General features: G+C 36.0%; 1 protein-coding gene across 1 annotated transcript in view; it reads left to right on the top strand.

Annotated features, from left to right (window-relative positions):
* Positions 1 to 7622, top strand: part of FHIT (fragile histidine triad diadenosine triphosphatase) — a 1008280-nt gene extending 1000658 nt beyond the window's left edge. Inside the window, exon 7 of the mRNA XM_051979987.1 lies at positions 7310 to 7622. The gene's annotated coding sequence lies outside the window, so the exon portion shown is untranslated. The remainder of the gene's footprint in view (positions 1 to 7309) is intronic.
* The last annotated feature ends 11090 nt before the right edge of the window (positions 7623 to 18712 follow it).

Here is an 18712-nt window from a genome sequence, read left to right as displayed (position 1 = left end):
TAAAATGTGCTTTCTTATACAAATTGGCTAATACGGAAATATTTCACATGATTGCACATGTATAAAATAAATCAGATCGCTTACCATGATAGGGAGAGGGAGGCAAGGAATGGAGGAATAGACTTTGGAACTCAAAGATTTAAAAAAAAATAAAGTTGTTTTAACATGTAAATGGGTGGAAATGAAATATAAAAATAACAAATGAAATGAAAGAGTTAGATTTCATTGCTTCTGTAGTCCTTGCTTTTCTAGCTCTATAATGCCATGGTTTTTCTGATACAGTTGTACTATATTATCCCCAGTAGGCAATATGTTTCTTGAGGTAAGAGCTTCTTATCTTTACCTTTTTGGATCCTTCCAAGACCCTGTAGATCCTCCATAAACATTTGAGGACTTCTCGTTTCTATTTGTTCTAGTACGAGATTAAGGAATTATTCAATATTGTTTTTCTATGCCCTCTATATGTTGTGTTGAAAAATCAGAGCCAACAGGAAAACATGGGTTAGCGAATATAGTTTATTTGGATGCTAGAAGCTGACCTACAAAAGAATGTCCTCCTAAAGAGCTTTAGCCATACATCTCTGACTATCTATTGGATATTTTAAACTAATCATTTATTTGCTTATTGCCTTCAAGATCAGGTATTAGTTCCTCTGTTTGGCTTTTTAAAGTCTTTACAACCTGGCTCTAACCTACATTTCTAATTTTGCAATATAGCATTGCTCGTTCTACATTCTAAGGTTCATCCAAATAGACCCTACAGTTCCTCAAATGTGATACTCCATCTTACATCCCCCGTGCCTTTGCCTGACTATCCTCCACATCTGGAATGCACTCAGCCCTTACTCTTAGAATAGCTTGATTGCTTCAAAACTTTGTTACTAGGTACTACACGAAAGATTTCCTGATTCCCTTTCCTTAGCTACTATTGCCCCACCCCACCAAGCATATGTTTGATATTTGTATGTATAGTCTCCCTCAATAAAATATAAGCTCCTTGAGAACAGGTAATGCTTTATTTTTTCTTTCTATCTCTAGCACCTCACAAGATACCTGACACATAATAAATCCTTAATATATTTTTAGCCACTTGTTCTAAAATCTGATTTAACTTCAAATTAAAGTAGCTCTTTATTTGACTGAACTACCAGAGCATTCATTCACTGGATAGATACTTTGGTTACACCTGTCAGCCAATTAGCATTTATTAGGCTCTTATTATATGCTCTACACCTTTGCTAAGCAGTGGACACACAGAAGCAAAAATAACATCCTGCTCTCATCTAAGAAACTCATATTCTTTTTTTTTTAAATTTTTATTTAATAATTACTTTATATTGACAGAATCCATGCCAGGATAATTTTTTTTTACAACATTATCCTTTGCACTCGTTTCTGTTCCAATTTTTTTCCCCTCCCTCCCTCCACCCCGTCCCCTAGATGGCAAGCAGTCCTTTATATGTTGGATATGTTGCAGTATATCCTAGATACAATATATGTTTGCAGAACTGAACAGTTCTCTTGTTGCATAGGGAGAATTGGATTCAGAAGGTATAAATAACCCGGGAAGAAAAACAAAAATGCAGATAGTTCACATTCGTTTCCCAGTGTTCTTTCTTTGGGTGTAGCTGCTTTTGTCCGTCATTTATCAATTGAAACTCAGGTCTCTTTGTCAAAGAAATCCACTTCCATCAAAATATGTCCTCATACAATATCGTTGTCGAAGTGTATAATGATCTCCTGGTTCTGCTCATTTTACTTAGCATCAGTTCATGTAAGTCTCGCCAGTCCTCACTGCATTCATCCTGCAAACTCATATTCTTTTAAAAAATATTTTATTTTTCCCTAATTACGTGAATGAACAATTTTTAACATTCATTTAAAAATATTGAATTCCAAATTCTCTCCTCTGCCTCATAGAGAAGCCAAGCAGTTTGATATAGATTGTAAATGTACACTCGTGGAAAACATATTTCCACATGAGCTCTGATTCTAATGGTGGGGATTTCTTGCATATAACTCTGTACATACAGTTAGTGGGTGCAAAAAAGTAAAAGGTTTGGGCCCTGCCTCCCAGGATCAAAAATCGAGTTGGCTAATTGACGTGGTTGGGCCAATAATGGGTATAAGCTCAGTCTGTGAGGTCCTGTGCAGGACATTACGATTTGGAAGAAAAGAAGAAGTTGCCAGATTAAATATTAGAGTAAATGCCCTGCGAGGAAGGCAGAGAGAAGTGACCATCCAAACAAAAAAGTGTTGGGGTTGGGTTTGTCATTGAGGGTGGAGGGAGGAGAAGAAAGAAGGAAGGAGAGGTAGATGACATCAAGTGGGGCCACAGTGTTAAAAGACTGTAAGCAAAAGAGAACAGAATTTCTCCTGGGACATAAATCTGCCTGAAAACAGACTTGGTACGAGGCTGAGAAGGTGCTCATCCATTTTCCAGGCTACGCAGGGACCTCTAACTCAAAGTCAATAATTGTTCAAGGACAGGGATGATAATAAATGATCGGAGAGTGACCTGCTTATAAAGCAGGTGGGACTAGGGGGTGGACTGGGTACTGATATACTTTAAAAAATGTGAATTTTGGTCCCCCTGCCTGCTGGGCTGCCACATACACTGGGATCAAATTGCCAGGCTCACTTATACCGAGCTTCCATGAATGTCAGGTTTCGGAGGCACCTTTGAGGATATAAAAGCCCAGGATTTCTCTGGCTGGCTGAATGAGAGTTTTTCAGCTATACTCTACCTTGAGGTGCAAATAGATATCTAAATAAATATTTATTAAATATTGTATGCCTGCTAAATTTTAGGGGTATAATTAATAAAAAGAAACACTTCCAGCATTCAAAGATCTTACAATCTAAGGGGGAAGAGAAGACACCAAAGGAGGCCGAAAAGTGGAGGTGGGATGTGGAGGGTGGATATCACAGAGCATGGAATTGAAACCAGGTAGATCAGCAGGTGCAAAGTGGAATAAACCGAAGTTCAGTTTCTGCCTTCTAGAAAGGAAGGTACTGGGAAGAGTTAGGTACTCCACCCTCCAGACCTCCAATCAAAGGGGGGAAGAGACTGAGGGAGGTGATATCTAGCAAGGCTTGAGTTAGCAACCTTGAGTTTAGATGGGATGAACGTATCCTAAAAAGGGCATCTTGTTCCATGAAACTGAAACTGGTCAGATGCAAAATGAAGAGAGAGTCAGAGAGACAGACCTAAAGGCAGAGACATAGAGACACACACAAAGAAAGATATTTCTATCCACCCAAATATGCACCCATACACACATGTATAAGGTACGCATATACACATGTGCATGAATACTTCTACAGGCACGTGTGTGCATGTTTGAACATATATACAACTATGTATACATATGTGTACACTCATCTCTCTAGATAGATGGATATATTTTTAAACAAGTGATGAATTTTTTTAGAATTTTTATTTTTATTCTAAACTTAAACACCAGATAAAATAGGCATTTTTAGATATGTAACAGAGAAAAAGGCACATTGTACCTGAAACTCTGAATATCTATTATGTACAACTTGCTTTTCTTTTTAAGTACATAATAAATTGAACCTGTCACTTCCCAAACTGCTCTGCTTGTCTGTGAGGAACACTGGGTTTCATGTCCATTCTCCTTTATATGTTCTACCTTCCAGGAAGGACAGAAGTGAATTCTAAAAGAATGTTTCCTTCTGATTGACTTAGAGGCAAAGAATGTCAGAATGAAAGAGGACTTAGAGATCATCTACTATGATGGCTAATTTGATCAATTTGGACATCATACTACTGTGAGATTCCTTGTGGTTTTTTCCCTTTTCTTCACCTACTCAGCCTCCACCAAGGCTTGGTTCCTCATCATTCCTTGCCTAGATTATTATAATATTTTCATAATTGGTCTTCCAGCTTCCAACCTCCTAACTCTCCAATCCATCCTCTGCCCAATTGCCAAGCTGATATTCCCAAAAGAAAAATGTGTTCCTATCATTCCCATATTGGGAAAACAAAACTTTAGTATGTTCATATTGCTTTTGAAATAAAATCCAAAGACGTTCTCCTAGTTGTAATCTTTATTATTTTCTTTCAAATTTTATATATATATATATATATATATGCATATATATAAATATAAATAATTTTCTTCCAAATTATATATATAAATTATTTTCTTCCAAATTTTATATATATATATATATGTGTGTGTGTGTGTGTGATTCTAAATTTTGGCTCCCTAGGACTTTTCATGTCTGGATTGCACTTGCTTATCTCTTCCTCTTAGAATCTATAGCCTTCTTCAGAATTCATCCTTTGAAGTTTTCATCTCCCATGTTGATACCCAAGATATGAGTCTTCTTCTCCTTCAGCCAAACCACAAGCATTTATGAAGTACTTTTATTATGTGCCAACAATTAATATTAAACACTTCTGCTAAAGCAAAAAACATGGTCTCTCTTGCTTTAAATTATTTTGTATAGATTTTGTGAGAGGGACTGCAGTATAGTAAATAGAGATATGGTTTAGTAATCAGAAAGATATAGGTGCAAGTCTCTTTCATGATGGTGACTGTGTGATCCTGGGCAATTCATTTAAGATCCATCACCCTAGACAATTCCATAAGATCATAAATCACAATTTGGAATCCTGTCCAAAGAGCTATAAAATTGTGCATACCCTTTGATTCAGCAGTGCCATCACTGAGTCTGTATCCTAAGAAAATCATAAAGGAAGAAAAGTACCCACTTGTGAAAAATGTTTGAAGCAGCTCTTTTTATGGTGGCAAAGAATTGAAAATTGTGTAGATGCCCATTAATTGGGGAATGACTGAATACGTTATGGTATATGAAAATAATGGTATATTATTGTTCTATAAAAAATGACAAACAAACTGATTATAAAAATACCTAGAAAGATTTACATGAACTGATGCTAGGCAAACCAGGAATACATTGTAATAGCAAGATTATGTGATGATCAGTTATGAAGACTTGGTTCTTCTCAGTGGTTCAGTGATCCAATGCAATCCCAAGAACTTTGGACAGAAAATGCCATCTGCAATCAGAGAAAGAACTATGGAGATTGAATATAAATCAACACATGCTCTGTTCAGTTCTTTTGTTTTTTTGTTTTTTTTTCTCTCTCATGGTTTTTCCATGACTCATAAGAAATATATATTTGAAAAATAAAGTTTAAAAAAGGAAGGAAAAAAAGAGATGGTAAGTCACAGGATAGCAAGATCTGACACTGTTGTTAGGAAGTTCACGATCAGGAATTTCTAACTGCATTAATATCCCAGGTGAATCTAGAACATCATCAAGTATAACAAGTTTGCATTTATTACCTGAATTCATGTTACATTTCTTTTTTTAAAAGCAGGGACGCTTTCATTTTGGCCTTTGTTACTTCAGTGCCTAGCACAATGCTTCATACAAAATAACTGTTTTTTTTTTTCAACCTTCAACCTTTTTTCTTCTTCTTGAGAAGCACTTGGAGTTAAGTGACTTGTTCAGGGACACACAACTACTTCAGTGTCTGAGGCTGGATTTGAATTTAGGTCCTCCTGACTCCATGCTAGTGCTTTATTCACTGTACCATCTAGGTCCTCTATTTGCTTTTTTTCCCCAATGAGGATTTGCTAGTAAGGTCCTAGCTGAGACCTTTATTTACCCCTATTTAATAATGCTGGACTCCTTCACTTCCTGGGGGCAAAGACTGTTCTCCATTGTTATGATTATTGTATTCTCCAAACCTAGCACATTGAATTGCATGTAGAATATACTAAAACAACATTTTTGTTGCTTTTGGGAAACTAAAGCTCAGGAAGGTTAAGGGATTTGCTAGAGATAAGTACTGGATTTTAAATCAGGTCTGATGACTCCAAGACCAGGACTTTGTACAAATTTTTAATATTTCCTGGAGGATTTGTTTTTTGAAAGATTTTGCATGAAAATAGCACAAACCTTCATGTAGGAGAAAGAAATACATCCACAGATTCATAGATGAAAGCAGAATGGGATGCACCCTCTTTTTGAGATTTAGGATGGACATAGGCAGTAGTTCCCAAACTTTCCAAGGGATCACAAAGTCTATGACTGTTGATTTCAAACTGTACAGACCAATTTAACATGTTCAATTTTCATGACCCAAAGCCTTTAGTCTACTCTTTATGCTTTATTCTATCCAATAGAAGTTAAATTACATTTTCCCTTCCTTCTTTTTTACCTGATATTTTACAAATGGAAAGTCCCCCGAGGCTTTAGGATAGTGACATAAGACAGTGAAAAGAAGTCAGATCTATATTCAAATCCCAATTTTATCATTTGTTATCTTGGTGATGTTGGAAAAGTCACTTTACTCATTTCCATCTCAGTTTCTTCATCTATAAAAGGGGAAAGGGGATGACAGCATGTTAGAATTGGAAATGATTTGTAGATACAATCAAGTCCAACTCATTCTTCAAACATATATTTCCTCTCTAATATCCCCAATAAGTAATCATCCTACTTTCAGTGGAAGAAGACTTTAAAGGGATTCTGTTCTGTTTCTGAGCAATTATAATTGTAGGAAGATTTCTTGGACTGAGCTACAATATGCCTCTCAGTAATTTACACATGTTCTCCCTACTTCTGCTCTCCTGTGCTTTTCTTTGCCTACTCTAAATCCTTCAACTAAGCTTCTGTCAGTTTTGGTCCCCTACACTGACACACTGATACTGCTACTTTTTAGAGATTAGGAAAGAAGAAAAGAGTAGGGATTCATGGAGCAGAGCACTGCAAGCACCTTAAATCCAATGCCCTCATTTTGATGATGAGGTAATGGAGACCGAGAGAGGTTAAATAGTTCACCCAGAGTCACTCAAATGAGAAGAAAAGCTGTCACCTCAACCTCAAGCCAACACATCAACAAATAGATGATATAAAATAATAATGTTAAATTACTTGCCACGATGACCCATGGGATGAGAGCATCTGATCATGTGTGAAGCAGACCATTAGGAAACAATGTCTAATAGTATATGAGCTTCTTGAAGATAGAGATTAGCTCACTTTTGTCTTTTCCTCTCTGGTTTCTGGTGTACTGTGTACACACAGTAGGTGTTCAATAAATACTCATTTGCTTAAGTCAGATTGCTAGAAGAGGTGAATCAGAGCATCAGGCTGACCTTCTAGTGCCTTATTTTGACTTATTGTGTCTTAATCATTTGGCTATTCCTAGATTCACGAGAAACAAGAATATATTTCATTTTATTGCCTGACTTTGGAGTGATTGTAGTTCTCATTAAATGTCTCTCTTTTTTATACTCAACAGCTTCCAGATAAGAAGGCATCTTGGACAAATCTCAAGGCAAGAGAAAGTGGATCTTCTCATCTAAGATGTCATCACTTTGACCAAGAAGCTGAGCAGGATTGATTTATTCCTTCCAAAAAAATGCAGCCCCTTCTTTGATGTAACTCTTTGTTACCCATGGGCCTGTTGTTAGATATATGTTTCCATCAGAATGACTGACAGGCCCTTTTTCTCTCCGATGGCTCCACTCATACCCATTTTCCCCCTGGCTTTGCTATTTAGACGGGCAGCTGTCCCTGGTCCTGACTGGAAATAAAGCATTTGTTAAAATGTCCATGATGTGGTAGTTCTGTTAGAAAGCTTTTCTCCCTGTGCTACTTATTACTGTCCAAAAGGAAACTAAAGATATCAATCTCTTGAAGCTATTGTACTCTGAAAAAGCAGAGCTTTGTTATAGGCTAGATAAGATAAACCTGGAGAGAAGAGCACGGGTTTAGCCAGATGAGATATAGGGACAGGAAATGCATAACCTTTCTTAAGATCTTATATTCCTCTTCTGCTTCTAATGGGGTGATTCAGAACTCTGGGATCTGAAGAAGACACTATCACACAATAAACTTGGGGAGATAAATGAATGCAGAGTGACTGGGGGCAACGAGAAGGAAGGAAAGTGCCCTTACCTTCACCTTACCTCACAGATGACTCTCACAGCCTTTGATTCCCAAGCACTTACTATGCTTGCACCATAGATGAAATGGTTAATGGCAGACTTCCTTAAGAGGGAAAGACTGACTATAGAGTCAGAGGACCCAACTTCAGATCCCCCTCTGACACTTACTCCCTTTGCTGACTGACTGACTAACCTTTGGAAAGCTGCTTAACCTTTTCTTTAAAATGAAAGGGCTGGACTGAATGGCCTTTGAGGCTCTAAACCTATGACCCTGTGATTTCTTTCTCCAGTGTATTCAAAGGGACCAGAGAGAAGGGCAGTAGAAAGATAAAAGGTATAAATAGCATTACCATAATGAAACTGGAAATGAACCCTGCCTTGAAAAAGAATTCTTTTTCAAATAACTTTCTTTAACCACTACACCCCATACTGGTATTACAGCCTTGTGGGATAATTTATTCAGTGTAGAAGAAGTAGCTTGCAATAGAACTCTGTATTTGGAAGTCAGGAGACCTTAGGAAGCGGACACAAACTTGTTATATAATCATGGATAATTATACAAAGTCATAGAATATTTGTTGGTGCCCATGTTTGTAACATATGCATAATAAACTGGATACTATCAACTTCAGAGGAGATGTATAGATATGGATATGTGTGTACATATACACATGTATTTGTGCATAAACACATATATGCATATACATATGTGTATATATGCATGTTTGCATATACACTCCCTTCTCCCCTTTCCATAAAATGTAAATTCTTGGAGGACCGTGACTATTTTAGTTGTCCTCATATTTTAAGGTCAGTTAGGTGACCTAGTGAATTGAGTATCAGGCCTAGAGTCAACAAGACCAGAAGGAACTCTGACAGTAGATGTATGACTTTGGGCAAATCACTTAATCCCTTTTGCCTCAATTTGCTCATCTGTAAAATGAGCTGGCGAAGGAAATGGCAAACCACCTCAGTATCTTAAAAAACAAAACAAAACAAAACAAAAAAACATAAAACTCAAGTGAGGTTATAACTTAGTCAGAACAACAATTGTATTTTAAGAGCCAAGTATGATTTTCTGCACATAAATTCCTTGATTAATTGTTTAATTGAATAAAAGAACATTGCATTTAAGGCCACAATAACTAGGCTTGAGATCCTGCTTTTCCATTTGCTAGCTGTGTGACACTAAGTACAGAATCTCCAGGTTGCAGTTAAAAGGCACCTTATTAGTTATTTGGCTCAATCTAATTTTATAAATGAAGAAAGCAAGTTTCAGGGAGGCTAAAGAATCTCCAAAGTTTGAGGGGCAGAGCTAAGATTACCCTAGGACTTGGGAGTTAAAATAGGGTACCCAAACTAACAAGTTACTTTTCTTTCTAAACTTCAGTTTTCTCCTCTATATCAAAGTAAGTGGTTAGTCAGTTCCAACTGTAATATTTTGTGAAAGTCAATTAACGACTACAACAATATTAAAGTCCTGTTTCCTGATGAAGATTTCTTACTGGCTCCCTAATTCTTGCTCTTTAACACAGAAAAGATCCAGTTTGTTATTCTCTGGGTTTAAAGATAACCTTTCCCAGAAGGAAGAAGGGGACTACTTTATTTTTCTAAGAATATGCTGTGTGATTCTATTATTTGTATACTGATTCTCCTATTGGTGACTTAAGAGGTCAGGGTTTCCTGTGATATTAAAGCAAATTTCCACAATTAATAAGTTGCCTACTCTATGTATTTGGCCCAGGGTTTACTTATGAATAGTGTAAGTCTATACCAAATGGCTTCTTATCAACCCCACTACAAATTGCCTTTTCCTAGTATTCAGTTCACCTTCTACTGCTGAGCCACCTAGCTGCCACATGTAACTACAAAATAAACTCCCTCATTTTATGCTAGCTTCTACAATGAACACTCAAGAGGATATGTTATCTCTGCAAATCAAATAATTAGTTAAATCAATAAGACATGGGACAAGGGAGAAGATGAACTCACAACAGATGACTCCCTATAGAATAACAGGTGTTTTAAATATCTTTTTAAAATCTTTTTTTTGTTTGTTTTAAATATCTTAATGAAAAATCTCTTTCTTGATCAAAAGATAATAGAAAATCTTGCTCCTTCATAATCTTCAGGTTTTGAGAATTAAAGGGAGAGGGAGAGGAGGAAGGAGGGGGGAGGAACTAGGAATGGGGGAGGGGGAGGATGAGTGAGAAGGGGAGGGGAGTAGGAGGAGGGGGAGGAGGAGAGGGAGAAACCAGAAAAGAGTATTTGAGTATTACTTTAAAAATTTAAAACTTTGAGGCAACTTCTCTTTAGTTTTAGAGAAGGTAAGTGCAATTCTACTTCCTGAACCCTGATTTTCCCCAAGATATCTGTTGATCCAGAGAATTTGATTGTTACAGTTGGTTTGATAAAAGCAGCATATTGTACGAGGGAATCACCTTCATTGGTTAAAGTCTGTGGGCTGCTTCCTACAACTACTGATTTTCAGTGATTTCTTTGATTTATAAGGGGATTGGGTAATTTGAAAACTCTAACGTTCATCAATAATATGATAAAGATTTCAAGGTAGGAAAATCAAAGTGATGGGGAAGCTTTTGGGTTTGCTTAGAGCTGTTAATCCTGTTAGGGTTTGTAACTAGAATTGTAAAGTTTTGCATTCTTTCTACCTTTCATGAAATAAACATGAAATTGTAGGATCAGAGATTTAGAGCTAGAAGGGACTTTAGAAATCATCCATTACAATTCACTGATTTTAAAGATGAGGAAACTCATCTTGCCCACAGTCACCCACTAGGTTAGAACTATCTAACAGGAGCCAAGAGAAAAGTACCAGGAAGAATTGGCGATGTCAAAATCAGAAGAGAAAACAAGGAGAATGAGAACTGAGAAAACTCATCCTGTTTAATTAAGAAATCACTGGTAATCCTGGAGAGAACAATTTCAGTCCTAGAATGAAGTCTGAAAGCCGATTGAAAAAGATTGAAGAGTAAATAGTGAAGGAAGGAAATTAATGTAAACAATTCTAGGAGTCTGGTAGTGAAAGTGAGAAGAATGAGAAAATTATGGCTTGAGGAAAGATAGGGCAATTAAGTAAAGAGGTTTTTTGTTTTGTTTTGTTTTTAAATGGGGGGAACTGAGCATCTTTATGGATAGGATAGAAGTAGATGAGCATTCAAATAAAAGAAGACTTGAAATGAAGAAAGACCATTTTTTGAATATATAGATATCACCTGGGATTTTATTTTTTATTAGCATAGAGAACTCCTACTTAGGAAATTCTCTATACCAAAGAAGACAATCAACTTCTTTGAAATTTATATAGCTTTAGGATTTCCTTGTAAAATCAGAATTGAAATTGTTTATTTAAGGTCTCACCAAATGTGCCAGACATCTTCTCACTGCTCTGAGCAACCTTTTGGGACTTATAAAGATGGTAGTGTTTACCTGGGAAGGAGTTTCCTTACATAGAATTTCTCTCTACAAGGACAGTATAAAGGTTCAATTCCTAATCCCTATTTACAATTTACAAAACACTTTTCATACATTAAGCAATCCCAGGGCTGCTGATGAATAAGTACTCTCCAAAGAATACTACAAATATCATGATGACATTAAGGGAACCAAGGATTTTGCTAAATGTATTTACCTTTAAAAAAAGACAATAATTCAGTTTTGAATCTGTTCCTTTCTTCTGCTCCCCCATATTCATGGAACAGCAAATATGTTTTGGCATTGAGAAATTTTTTGCTGTTGAGTCTTTTTAATTATCCAACTCTTCATGACCCCATATAAGGTTTTTCTTGGCAAACATATTGGGGTAGTTTGCCATTTCCTTTTCCAGCTCATTTTACAGATGAGGAAACTGAGGAAAACAGGGATAAATGACTTGTCCAAGGTCACACAGCTAGAAAGTATCTGAGATTGGATTTGAATCATGTCTTCTTGACTCTAGATCTGGCACCATATCCACTGCATCACCTAACTGCTCACTGTTGAGAAACTAGGGGACTCCCAAAACCAGAGCATTTGGTTAGGTACTGGGTGAGTAACTTTGTTCATCAGTCAGATCATTCTACCCTCTAGAAGTATATAGGATGATCTTCATAAACTATAGAGATCACTCACTAAGATCCAAGCCCAGAAATTGGGAAGCTTGGATTAGATTTGAGCTTCACAGCATAAGATACTCAGAGATACCTAAGAACAGTATGTCCCATATAGTAGGGTAGCAGAGCCACTGCCCAGGTCCAGATTTCAAATGGATTTGCTTTGGAGGCCAATGGCAGTGGCTTCTTAGAGCCCAATAACTATCAACCCCTCAAAGACTCTAAGACAAACTCCTTACCTCCAACCTCCAAACACCATTATTATTTTTTTTTAAATTTTTTATTATAACTTTTTATTGACAGAACATATGCCTGGGTAATTTTTTACAACATTGTCCCTTGCATTCACTTCTGTTCCGACTTTTCCCTTCCCTCCCTCCACCCCCTCCCCTAGATAGCAGGCAGTCTTATAAATATTAAATATGTTATAGTATATCCTAGATAGAATTTTTGTGTGCAGAACCATATAGTTCTCTTGTTGCACAGAAAGAATTGGATTCAAAAGGTAAAAATAACCTGAGAAGAAAAACAAAAATGCAAACAGTTCACACTCATTTCCCAGTGTTCTTTCTCTGAGTGTAGCTGCTTCTGTCCATCACTGATCAATTGAAACTGAATTAGATCTTCTCTTTGTCGAAGAAATCCACTTCCATCAGAATACATCCTCATACATTATTGTTGTTGAAGTATATAATGATCTCCTTTAACCACCATTATTTTAGAACCCCTAGAACTTAGTCTAAAACTCAAACTTCCCAAATCTCCTCCCTCCCATCAGAAGGGTGAGAAAGGAGAGACCTAAATATCCTAGATCACTTGGGCCTTTTGTTTAACACTAGGGATGGCCTCAGTAATTGTTTCTAAGGACCTCACTGCCTTCCTCAACCTTTATTCTTAGGGTACCAGGGCAGAGAGGGATTTTCAGAATTACATTGGGTAAGCCATTTTCTACAGCATTTCAGAAAGGCAGGAGGAGGAAGAAAGGTGGGATCCTTGCAGCTTGTCTCAGGACCCTCCCTCAAAATGCCCCAGATTGAACCCTGAGTCCTGACTCTCTGTCCATTGGAATCCCTGCCATTTGCTCACCAAAAAAATAAACAAAAAATCCCCAGAGTTTCTAGATCCTATAGCTGGGAAAATCACCCACTCAGGGAGGTAGATCTGAGACCTGCAGCAGATACTCCTACCTCCCTGTACCTTGTTGAAACTGACCTATGTACCCCCAGAGAAATTTGAAAATCCAACCGCATTCTAAGGCAGGTCTCTCCTTACAGTAAGGAGTTAAGACCACCCATTGATAAGAATGAACTTCAGGACACCACCTTAGCCCACTTAAACCACAGTTGGGTATCACCCATTATCCCTCTCTCCACTCATCTTTTCCCTTTCTCTTTACCCATCATTTAGAAACTAGCTCATTTGCTAAAATAGGCCTCTGCACCTAACCTCAGATTCCTAGATCAGGCTTGTGATCCCCAAGCACCATAGCAAATTCACAGAAAAATCCTGAAACATGGTTTAGAGAGAAGGTCTTGAGAGACACTTGAGAGATGACTTCATCCCCTAAGGAAACACTTCTCCATGATTTATACTGACTTCTCCTAATTTTCTTGAAACATGTCAAAAAGAAAAACTCTTCAGGTACATTATTCTGCCTGTACCCTTCCTCACTGATCAGTCCACCTAAGGACACCAACTGTGGAATCTCAGTGCTCTACCTTTCCACCCTGTCCTGCCATTGAAGTAGACCTGCGACCATGAAAAAGGAAATCCCACCATTTTCCATCCTGCTGACACTGACCAACATTTGAAAGCCTTGACCAACTGTCCTGGATAGTCTGAAGCATCTTCATATATGCTGAAAAGACAGCAAATAAAGAAATAAATAGCTATTCCCTCATTCTTCCAAATCTGCATCCACGTATTTCAATATGTGAATTATGTAATGCATTTTTAATCAAATTTCTTTCATTCATCATTTCCTTTGACTATCTTGACCTTTTTCCCTGTAGATGAATTCTTTATTGTTATTTTCTATCACCTAAATTAATCTTCCAGTAGTTTGATTCGTATGGCTCTGAATAAGTAAATTAATCTGGAAAATGCGGCCTTTTTAAATTGCACTGACACAGCCTAACGATGAGCAAATAATAACTTTAAACTTATTTAGGTCTGTCTTTATGTCTGTAAAAATTGGTTCTATTATTTGTTTCCTGCTTGTGTATTGATAGGTGAACTCCTTAATATTTTATACTTTCTACAAATATTTTGAATGGAATTTCTCTTACTATCTCTACTGGGCTTTATTGGTGATATATGGAAATGCTTATGATTTGTATGAATTGTGATATACTGATATTTTGCTTAAATTATTATTTTAAATAGTTTTGTAGTTGATTATCTAGGGATCTCCAAATAGAGCATTATATCATCTTCAAAAAGAACTAGGTTTTCTTTTTGTTTGTTAATGCTTAATTTTAATTTCTTTTTCATTATCTTCCTGCTATCACTACCATTTTTAGAACTGCTATTTAATCGATTCTACTACTTTCATTTTCATGACTGAACTAGTCTCATCCATGCTCATAATTCTAATTTGTGTATATTTCTTTTTATTTTATCTTTTTATACTTTCCCTCTTTCTGCTCCCTAACAAAAAAAAATGCTCAAAACTATTGATTTATATTTATTTCAAACTATTTCTATTCTATTAATACTCTTTTCTGAGTAGAACCAAGATGTCAGAGAGAAGGCAGGAAGTTGCCTGAGATCTCCCCAATTTTCCTAAGGAACATCGCTAAATTAAACCTCTGAACAAATTCTGGAATGATAGAACAACAACAACAAAAAAAAGATGGAATGAAATGATTTATCATCTTAAGAAAACTTAGAAAGTTTTGTCTGTCTCAGGAAAGGTCTGTCTCACTTGAGGAGCACAGCTCAGTGCAGGCATAGTGTGGGTAATATAATGGGAGGCTCTAAGTTGCAACATAGATCAGCAACCAAGACCCCTTGGTTTTGGCTCAGCAGGTTAATGACATAGCAGGCTAGCTTTGAGGTCTCCAGCTCTAGTGCAAAAGGAAAATTACAAGTCCCGAAACTCTAGCACAATAGGTATGAGTATGCTTGGTTATGAGTATGCTTGGTCACCAACTCTCAGGTCACAGCACAGAAAGCCAATGACCAGGCATCTGCCACCCAGAAAAAGAAATTTGGGTCCTGTGTCCCAGGAGCAGAGTTTAATTTTTAAAAATGAGCAAAAAGCTAAACAAAAAACAAAAAGAACCCGGACTATAGAAAGCTACTGCCAACAGAGAATATTGGCATACATATCCAGAAGAGGATAGCATTGGCAAATACATGCGAAGTCTCAAAAAGGAATATGAATTTGTCTCAAGCTCAAAATATTGTCTTTGAAGAGCTCAAACAGGATATTAAAATCAAGTAAAAAATCAATCAGAGGAAAAATTGGGGAAAGAAATGAGTTATGAAGGAGAATTATGGGAGGTGGGAAAGATTCAACAACTTAAACCAAAAAAAAAAAAAGGGTTTGGACATCATCCTTCAAGAAATTTTGAAGGAAAATGGCCTCAATGTGCTAGAATCAGAGGACAAAATAATCATGGAAAGAATCTACTGATGATTTCCTGAAAGAGATCCCAAAATGAAAACTCCAAGGAATCTTGTAGTCAAATTCTAGAATTAACAGGTGAAGGAGAAAATACACCAGACAGCCAGAAAGAAAATTTCAATACCAAGGAACTATAGTCAGAACTACCCAGGACATAGCAGCTTCTACATGAAAGAATTAGAGGGCATACAATATGATAATCTGGAAGCCAAAAGATTATAATCAAGGATCAATAATCAAGCAAAACAGAGCATAATCTTTCAAGGGAAAATGAATATTAAATGAAATAGGGTACTTTCAAACTTTCCTGATGAAAAGATCAGAGCTGAACTGAAAACTTGATCTTGAAATATAAGACTTAAAAGAAGCATAAAAAGGAAAAAAGTTATTCAAGAAGCTTAAACTGTTTACAATCCTATATGAGAAAATGAAACTTGTAATTTTTGAAAACTGTTATCTCTCTTAGGACAGTTAAAAGGAGTACACAAAGACAGAGTGTGAGTGTATGTTGACTTGAATGTGATGATACAAAAATATTAAAGAGTGAAAAAAAGAATTGTATTGTGATAATAGGACAGGGGGAGGCAGAATAAGAAGCACAAAAGTTCCATTAAAATAAAGGGAAAGAAGAGGGGAATAGCCCTTGTTTGAATTTTTCTCTCACCAGAATTGGCTCCGAGGGAATAACACACACCTTATTAAATAAAAAATTTTATCTCATACTAGAGGGAAGTAGGAGAGGAAAGGAGAAAGAAAAGAGATGAGGGAGGCTTATAGAAGAGAGACAAGAAGTAGGAGGGGAAAAAGGGGCAAGAAAATGGAGGCCTAAAAGAACAGAGTTAGGAGCAAAACACTGATGAGGAAGGAAAAAGTAAAAGTGGGACAAGTAGAGAGAGAAAATTATAAACAAGGGAAATACAGAGTTAGTAATCATAACTGTGAATGTGAATGGGATGAATTTCCATGAAATGGAAGCAGATAACAGAGTAGATTAAAACTCAGAATCCTACAATATATAGTTTACAAGAAAGATATTTGAAGCACAGAGATGCATAGAATAAAGACAAAAGGCTGGAGCAGAATATATTATACAGAGGAAGTAATTCTGAGATCATACAAAGAAAAAGCAAAAATAGATCTGATTCAAAAACATAAGAATGGAAACTGTATTTTTATAAATTTTAGCCAATGAAATAATATCAATATTAAATATATGTGTACTAAGTGGTATAGTATCCAAATTCCTAGAGAAGTGAAGAGAGTTAGAGAAAGAAATAGACACCCAAACTATACTAGTGGGATACCTCAAGTTCTCCTTCTCAGAACTAAATAAATCTAAGCACAAAATAAGTAAGAAAGAAGTTAAAAAGGTAAAAAGAATTTTATAAAAATTAAATATTCTAGACCCATGGAGAAAACTGAATGTGGAAAGAAACAAAACCAATGCAACCAAGATTAGAAGAAGAGAAAAAAGGTGGGCCATAATTTCTGATAAAGGCGTCGTTTCTAAAATATAAGGAGAATTGAGTCAAATTTATAAGATTACAAATCATTCCCTAATTAGGATATGATCAAAGAATATGAAGAAATTGAGATTATCTACAATCATATTACAAAAGGATATAAATCGTTATTGGTTAAACAAATGGAAATTAAAACTACTCTGAGGTATCACCTCATAACTATCAGATTGGCTAAGATGATGAAAAAAAGAAAATGATAAATGTTGGAGGGGATGTGGAAAAACGAGGATACATTCATTATTGATAGAGTTGCAAACTCATCCAGTCATCCTGGAAAGCAATTTGAAAGTATTTCCAAGGGCTATAAAACTGTGTATGCCCTTTGATTCAGCAATACCACTACTAGGTCTGTATCTTAAAGAAAATCACAAAAACTGGAAAAAGACTCACATAAACAAAAATATTTGTAGCAGCTCTTTCTATGGTAGCAAAGATTTGGAAATTGAGAAGATGACCATCAATTAGTGAATGACTGAACAAGTTGTGATATATGAGTGTAATGGAATAATATTTTTTTCTATAAGAAATGATGAGCATATGGGTTTCAAAAAACCTGGAAATAGGAAATATGAATAGATACAGAGTAAAGTCAGCAGAACCAGAACATTGTATCCATAATAGCAACATTGTGTGATGAACAACTGATAGACTTAATTCTTTTCAGGAGGACCTAGACTAATTCAAGATAAATCAAAAAGACTTGTGATGGAAAATGTCATCCATATCCAGAAAAAGAACTATGGAGACTGAATGCATATTGAAGCATATTATTTTAACTTTTTTTCTTCCTTATTATTTTGCTTTTTTATTCTGATTCTTCCTTTACAACATGACTAATATGAAAATATGCTTCATATAGTTATAGATGTATAACCTGTATCAGATTGTTTGATGTCTTGGGAATAGGAGAGGAAAAAGAGGAAGGGAGAAAAATTTAGAACTTAAAATCTTATACAAATGAATGTTAAATATAATCTTTACATGCAGTAGGAAAAAACACTATAAAGTAAAAAAAAGAATTCTCATCTTCCCTGTGCTTAGTCCTAAAGTTTAGGTTCTTTTTTCTTTCCTTCCTTTTATTCTCTTCTTCATGTTTCATCTTCTGAATATGGAATTTATTTTGCTTAAGATTAATCTCTCCCTAAATCTTTCCTTTAAAAATCAGAATAGAAAGAAAAAACCATAGGAGAGGGAAAAAAAACACAGAAAAAAGAAGTGAACATAGCATGTGTTGATTTCAATTTCCATAGTTCTTTTTCTAGATGCAGATGGCATTTTCTATACAAAGTTTGTTGGGATTGCCTTGGATCACTGAGCCACTGAGAAGAACCAAATCTTTTATAGTTAATCATCACATGTTTTTGCTGTTACTGTGTACAATGTATTCCTGATTCTGCTTGTTTCACTCAGCACCAGTTTATGTAAGTCTTTCCAGGCCTTTCTAAACTCAGCTTGTTCATCATTTTTTATAGAACAATAAAATCCCATTAT

Source organism: Antechinus flavipes, chromosome 1, assembly GCF_016432865.1.
Source record: "Antechinus flavipes isolate AdamAnt ecotype Samford, QLD, Australia chromosome 1, AdamAnt_v2, whole genome shotgun sequence".
Taxonomy (NCBI): Eukaryota; Metazoa; Chordata; class Mammalia; order Dasyuromorphia; family Dasyuridae; genus Antechinus; species Antechinus flavipes.
This window is presented reverse-complemented; position numbering and strand designations above follow the sequence as displayed.